The following is a 6,847-nucleotide window of genomic DNA, read 5'->3' on the forward strand; positions in this document are numbered from 1 at the left end:
AGAGGGAAGATCTGAGGGAAGAGGGACCATCTGATCTCTAGATGAGAATATTCTGTCTACTACCTAGAAGGCAGATTCCTCCAGGGAGAAAGGAACTGCTGGAGCCAAGAAGACAAGCTTCTGGACCAACAGTTCCCTCTAATCCAATGCCACTGTTCCTGAGACAGGAGTCAGAGCCAAGCTATCGGATGCAGACAGTCAAGAGGAAGAGACGGCTCCAACAACTTTGGAGTTGACCCTAACCCCTCAGATCCGACAATGAAGCTTTGGCTCTGAGAGGTCTCCAGCTCCAACATGCTCGGAGCTGGCATGCTCAGAAAAGATTTAAGAGCTAAAGATAAGGGTATTTTTGGATATGAAGCAGAAAGCATCAAGATATTCAGATCACAGGGCTCCGCAAACCGAAGAACGGATAGGAGTAGGTACAGAAATAGATGGAGTCATACGAGTCAAGGCTTCTAGACCCGATGGGGGTCACAGCTGGGAGAACTCCCATCTGAATTTGTGTCAAGAGAAACTTCCTCATCATTCTATCCATGTCTCCTTCTGAGAGACTTCTGGATGACTGGGAAGAGGCAAAAGAGGGAGAGTGACATCTTTCAAGGAATTCAGGGAAGAGGGATGGAACTTGAGATGGAACTGGATCCTGAAGAGGAATATAAGGTCCTAGGCAAAGATTTCACCTTCAACAGGGTCGGATCCAAAGAAACGGACCTATTGTCTGTGGCTGTAGGATCTGACGACTTGTGGAGTGATAGATCCGAAGACTTTTTAATCTTCTTTCTCGGCTCTGAGGTCGGATCCAAGGAACAGTGAAATAAGCTAGTATGCTCTATGGGTCTCTTCTTAGACTCTTTCTTGTCCGACATGGATGGAGGAGATCCTGAAAGTGATTCACCAAAGGCTGAAGGCAAAAGGCCTTTAAGTTTCAACTTGTTTTTCCGATCCACGATGACTCTCGGATTAAACAATTTACAAATAGTACAATCAGCTTAGGTCCTGCTCAGGTCCTATGCAATACACACATAGTGCATGGGCATCAGATGAGGGAATCTTATGCCTACATTTATTACATTTTTTTAAACCCTGAAGGTTTATCTGCCATATTGAAACTAATGAGCTCAAAAAGAAACTAAACAGTAAAGAGAGGGAAAGTTTTTTTTTTTTTTTTTGGTAGAAAAATTAGGAATGGTAGAAAAGTCTACCAACAGCATTACAGAAGAAATACCGCTAAGAACTAACAAAAAGAATGCCAACAATGGTAAACGTAGAAATGTATAACATTCCTATTCTACAAACTAACTCTAACCCTACAATTCTAAGACAAATATCCTAATCATATTAAACTAAGCTAACTAGAGAGAAAGAAATTCTCTTGGTAGGGGAGGAGAAGGATAATAGTTAAGTTTGAGCAAAACTGCACTCAAAGGATACTGTTCTCTGCAGCCTTCGAAAATGTGTCCAAACACTTCAGGTGGCAAACGAGATCTGAGGTATAAGCTAGAGTTCAGGGAATTATGTGTAGGGAAGGAGTCACAGCCATGGAACTGAAAAGCTTCAGGACTGGTGCTGAGGTTTGGATCCAGTTGGATCCAACAACCCACAGCGGAATCAAAGGAAAATAGACCACAACAGATCCATAGTTAAGGAAAATAGACCACAACAGATCCATAGTTAAGGAAAATAGACCACAACAGATCCATAGTTAAGCCAAAAAGGAAGGCTGAAAGAGAGTAGCATAGCTTATGTCAGTTGGTAAACCTCCTGACAAAAAAGTAATGATTTTGAGGTAAACCACCAAATGACAGTCCCCAAAAGCACAATGTACTGCCCCAACAAATGAATTCTAAATAACTATGTAGGGAATAAGTAAAAAAATGAAAGTTATGTACTTACCATAATGCTAAAGCCTTTCAGCCTTGCCCTTCAGATACTACTGATGGGTCTTTGGACCACTTGTCGGACCTGAGCAAAATTTCCCCAGCCTTGAGTTCCCCTGTATTTTTCCCATCCATAATGTACTAGTGTGTGAAGCTCCCTCAGACAGAGTTTGTTACTAAATGTAACCTAGTCTATACTGTTTCCCTGAAGGAACTACTAACTTTCAGATCCTTCATAGGTATAACTGGAAGGGGGACTGACTGAGGGTTGTCTTATCATATGAACAAGGATGACAGGATCTAGCATTATGTAAGTACATAACTTTTATATTCTATTCATCCTGTCTGTCCAATATGATGATGGTCATAATCCCCAGTTATTGAAGTACTTAGGAGGTATCATGACAAGAGGCCTTTGAGGACAGATGCTCCAAAGGCAGCCCTTGATCTTGAGATCAAATCTAATTTATAATGCATGGAAAATGTACGTATTGTAGACTAAGACTGTCATCAGTAGAAGCCTTACTGAAGAAAGCCATAGAAGCAGCTACCACTGACCTTGGACAGTGAGCCTTTTGTTGGTATGGTAATGTTCGGTTAAGGCTAGGCTATATAAGGCATACAGTGTGAAAGCCACCTGGACAGAGTGCCTTTAGAAACTTCTAAATCCAGCCTGTTGGCAAAAGAAAAAAATCTGCTAGTCTTTTCTGAAAGGCTTGGTGTGTTGTAGATAAAATTGCAGTTGCCTCTGGGCATCCAAAGTATGGAGAATGTATTCTCCTTTATTAGCATAATCAGGGAAAAACACTGGTAGATGGATGGGGTTGATTCAAATTTGTCTCAGATGCTATTAGGAAGAAAGAAGTGGTTAGTATGCAGGCAAATTCTGCTTTATAAAATATTAAGAGTAACTTGATGATGAGGCATACAACTCCAAAACTCTCCTGGCTGAGTTGTAATGACGAAGAACAATGTTTTCCTTGACAGAAATGTGAGAGAGACAGAAGAAACCAGTTCAACAAGCGCCTTTGTCAAAGCATCCAGAACAAAATTAAGGTCCCAAGGTGGTACTGATTCCTTAAAGGGAAGCCAAAGAAAAAAAATTCCCTTCAAAATGGTTTAAAAAATCTATGAGGAGCTAGAGAATGGGAATAGGCTCCTGAATGAAAATTAGAAAAATTGCTGCCACTTGAACTTTTATAGTTTAGTAACTGGAGCTGGAGTCAAACAAGTCAGTCAGGAAGTGTAAAATGTCTGCTATGTAAGTGCTAGAAGGATCAATGTGTTGAACTTAGGTACAAAGTGCAAATCACTTCCACGTACTGCTGTAGATCTTACAAACAGATTTTTTTTTCTAGGAGGCAGACAGAATTCACACCACTACTTTGGAGAAGTAGGGGTCACTGGCTATCATGAAAAATGGAGAAACTAAGCGGTTAGAGTTTGAGGCTGTGGAGATCCAGGTAAGGCATCCAGGATTGTAGAGCAAAAGATCCTTCCTGGGATCTACCATCCAAGAGGACTCTCTGAGGTGAGGCATCAGCATCAGGGGCACATGCACCAACTTACTTATGTGTTACACCCAATCATATTCCTCTCCCTAACCCTACACATTACATTATTAAAACTTCTTTCCCTAACAGTACCACTAATCAAAGCAAAAGGAAGCAGAACACACAGAACACCAAACAGACACAACACTTATTCTATCGTCTTAGTTAAACCTAACTCTAACCCTACACACAGACATTCACACATACACACAGCTACCTTTAACAGAATCTTGTACATTCTCACAAACACCACCTTTTCAGTCATTCATTTTCCTGAGCACTCCTAGATACATAGACTATAAAAAGCTTGAATTCAATCAAATGTGATTCACTCAAATGTGTGATCAACCATTTGTGCTGTTGTTCATTTTTTGTTAGTCATTTGTGTGCCAAACATAGATATATATATATGTGTGTGTGTGTGTGTGTGTGTGTGTGTGTGTGTGTGTGTGTGTGTGTGTGTGTGTGTGTGTGTGTGTGTGTGTGTGTGTGTGTGTGTGTGTGTGTGTGTGTGTGTGTGTGTGTGTGTGTGTGTGTGTGTGTGTACATAGACAAGAATGAACTTCTGAAACCCCATGTGATGTCAAAATTAGAGGAGCTTGTAAGAAGACTGTAACCAGAAAGAAGCACTAAATATGTCAAATATATCTAATTATGAACTAGAAGAGTGAGGAAATAGGTCTCCAATGGTAAGGAGGTCACCCTGTGAATCAGCTTGGTTTCCTCTGCCCAAGTAGACTTGGACTCAGAAAAAACAAAACTGAACCAGAGGGCTCATGTTAGCGAGGGTGAGTTAATGTAAATTACTTGTGTTTCCAAAAAGACAATTCAAGAGTACTTCCAGCTAAACAATTCAGTAAATTGAAAAATACGTCCAGCTAAATAATAAATCATTTTCCACAGACCTTCCGGGAAGCTGAAATAGAACTTTATTCTTTGAAGCCTGGATAAATATGAATAAGAGCTAAAAAACTATCAAAAAGTATGTCAAATTATCAAGGAAGGGTACTTAACTTACAGCTGAACTGGATCACATCTTGAATGCTTTGGAGGCAAACGAGATCTGAAGGGGCTTTATGCACAGGTACATTATGGGAGCAAAAATTTAAATGAGCTCAAACCCATCTCAAAGTTTTGCAGATTCAGATCCAGCGAACAAGCCCATCAGATCAGACAGACATAATGAATAGGATCCAATTTTCATACTTTTTTTATACAAATATTCATTCATAGGGTAAAAATTCAATTACAAGTCATGACATTCCATAACAATTTAATTTTGTAGCATATAATCAATAAATATTTCCTTATAAAAATGAAAATGTGGAAGGGTTTCCCTGGCAAGACTCTTGATGGATTTTTAGCTGGCCATCAGTTCCATGAAGCCTGCAAAGGGAGTTCACTTGAGAGGCAAGAAAGCTCTGAAATTTACATTTTAGCCATTGCTTTTATATGGCTCTCTTGGAGCCCCACAGCAGTTAGGTTGCATGGAAGGTGACCTGAAGCTTTCAAACTTGGCCAGTGGTCATATCCATTGCAGGATATAATCCAAATAATTTAGGCTACTTCAATGGTGATCTTATGTTTAACATCTAGTGATTACAGCAAGATGCATTGCACAATGTATTTAAACATGCTTATGTTCATTTTTAAACAGATGACTCTAAATATTACTAAATCACAAAAGAAAAAAAATGAAGGATGATTTACGGCTAAAACCAATGCTCCAACTGAGGTGCATATTCCATTTACACTAGCAAGACCAATAATTGTTCCCGGCATATGTCCCCTAGAGAAAAGAAAAGAAAAAACATAACTGAGACATAAAATTTAATTAAAAAATTTGCACTAAGTTTAGTGTCATTTCTGAAATGACAAAATTGTCAGAAAAAAAATTTAAACGTGTGATGCAATTATTGTATGATGTATACAAAGGGTTTTAGTAGTACTGATCTTGAGTAATAAAAAAACGGAAGTTATATACTTACCATAATGACAGATCTGTGTTTTCTTATTTTCATCCAGTTCATTCTTTGGGTTGTCAGATCCAACTGGATCCGTCTTTGGTGCCTTTTTCTAAAGTGTGGATCCAAAGCTTTGGCTCCTCCCCATACACATAATTCCCTCCACTCCACCTAAGTAGCTCAGATCGAATTTGACACATGTTGTAAACTAATTCTCTATATTTAGTCTGTAGAAATATTGATGTTAAAGACCTATGGATATAACCAAAGGTAACAGCATACAGAGCTGTTTACAGACAGGGTTTTCAGTGAGGTCTGTTGACCGAAGCTGTCAGTGACAATACTGGAAGGTGGAAGGAGGGAGATATGTTGAAATGAATGAAAATGAGATAACATGTATCTATTGTCAAGATAAGTACAGAACTTTCATATCCAGTGTTGTTTATTTTCATCCAATTCAACCTATGGGACAGATTCCCAAGATGAAAAACACTTGGGGATATCAAGGAAGGATATTTCTCAGACAGGTAGAGCCAAAGGAGGATTACAATCTAGACTGTACATCTAACTTATAATGAGACACAAAAGTATGGACAGTAGACCATGTCACTGGCACACAAATATAATCAATTGGAGACTCTACTCAAGAAAGTTGTAGAAGTAGACACTGCTCTTGCAGAATGAGCTTTGGGTTTTGTTGGCAAAGACAATCCTAGTTTAATATAGACAAACACTATGCATTCTGATAACCATCTAAAGTAGCCTTTGATACATTTTTACCCAATTTAGCCTAGAAAAGGCTATAAAGAGTTGGTCTAATTTTCTAAAATCTTTTGTTTTGTGAAGATAGAATATCAGTAGCCTTGGAAAGAGGGCTCGTAAATCAACTGATTGAGTCAGAGTCACTTCGGGTGTCACCTTTGGAAGAAAAGATGAATTTGTTCTTAAGGCCACTCTGTCTTTATATAAAACCAAGTAGAGTGGTTTACAAAAAAAAAAAAAAGCTTGTAATTCTGAAATTTGTCTAGTTGAAGTAACTGCAACAAGAAAGATATTTTTCCAAGACAGAAACTTCAAGTCTTCTGAGGCTGCTGGATCAAAGGGAGTCTGGGTCAGTGCCTGGAGTAAAACAGTAATATCCCAGGGGGGATCAGGTCTCTGATCAAAGGCATAAGTACAAAAGTTCCTTTAAGACAGGCTTTAGAAATTTTCAGAGATGCTATACTAGTACCATTATGTCCCACATAAAAATCTGAAATTGCAGTCACCTGCACTCTGATAGTTGAGAAATGTGAACTGTTTCAGAAAAGTGCAGACAGGAAATCTAAAATGGATGAAAGAGGTGCTGAGAAAGGGTTTTTATTTATTATTTATTTATTGACATTTCTTGACTGAGAAAATCCCCAACTGGGTCATAAACCCATTTTCAGCGGAGGTCCGGGGAGAAAAG

The sequence above is a fragment of the Protopterus annectens genome, chromosome 9.part0, assembly GCF_019279795.1.
Source record: "Protopterus annectens isolate FY-2018-M chromosome 9.part0, PAN1.0, whole genome shotgun sequence".
Lineage (NCBI taxonomy): Eukaryota > Metazoa > Chordata > Ceratodontiformes > Protopteridae > Protopterus > Protopterus annectens.